At 44.6% G+C, this 769-nt stretch overlaps 1 non-coding gene across 1 annotated transcript; it reads right to left on the bottom strand.

The window, feature by feature from the left end:
• Positions 1 to 467: 467 nt before the first annotated feature.
• LOC126963538 (U6 spliceosomal RNA) lies at positions 468 to 572 on the bottom strand. Its single transcript, XR_007729154.1, has one exon. It is a non-coding gene; the product is annotated as a U6 spliceosomal RNA (small nuclear RNA).
• Positions 573 to 769: the final 197 nt, after the last annotated feature.

Raw genomic sequence — 769 nt, 5'->3', positions numbered from 1 at the left:
CTGATCACCAGGGGCTTGGTCCAGGTCCTGTTGCTCACCACACAGAAAGCCAATCACTGTGGCAACAAGTATTGCCAGGGAAGAAGATTTTATTTGAGTGATGTCAGCTGAAGAAAAGGGAGACCAGCCTCAAATATGTCCCTTCCCACCAACTAAAATTAAGGGTTTATATAGTGGGGAGGGAAAACAAGAGGGGCAGGGATGAGGAGTTGGTCAATAAGGCAGCAGGCGGTAGTAGAAGGAGGTCCAGCATCTCATTGTAACCACAGGTGGGAAAACAGGAGTGAGGCAGGGATAAGAAGTTGGTCAAGAAGCAGCAGGTGCCCCTCATTGTCCAGTGGCAGTGATCTGGAAAATCAGTTCCTGGTATCATTCAGGAGGCCTGATGGTTGGTTTCCCAAGAAAGGAACTGAGATAAGACAAATGTAAGTTTTCCAAGCTTCAAGGTTTTTGTTTGTTTTTTTTTTTTTAATATGGAACCCTTCACCAATTTGCATGTCATCCTTACAGGGGCCATGCTAATCTTCTCTGTATCGTTCCAATTTTAGTATATGTGCTGCTGAAGTGAGCACTTTTTCTTTTTTTTTTTTTTTTTTTTTAGACAAGAGTTTCACTCTTTAACCCAGGCTGAGGTGAAGTGGCGCCATCTTGGCTCACTGCACACTTCACCTCCCAGGTTCAAGTGATTCTCCTGCCTCAGCCTTCCAAGCAGCTGGGATTACAGGCATATGCCACCACACCAGGGTAATTTTTGTATTTTTAGTAGAGA

The sequence above is a fragment of the Macaca thibetana genome, chromosome 9 (assembly GCF_024542745.1).
Source record: "Macaca thibetana thibetana isolate TM-01 chromosome 9, ASM2454274v1, whole genome shotgun sequence".
In the NCBI taxonomy this organism is placed as follows: domain Eukaryota; kingdom Metazoa; phylum Chordata; class Mammalia; order Primates; family Cercopithecidae; genus Macaca; species Macaca thibetana.
This window is presented reverse-complemented; position numbering and strand designations above follow the sequence as displayed.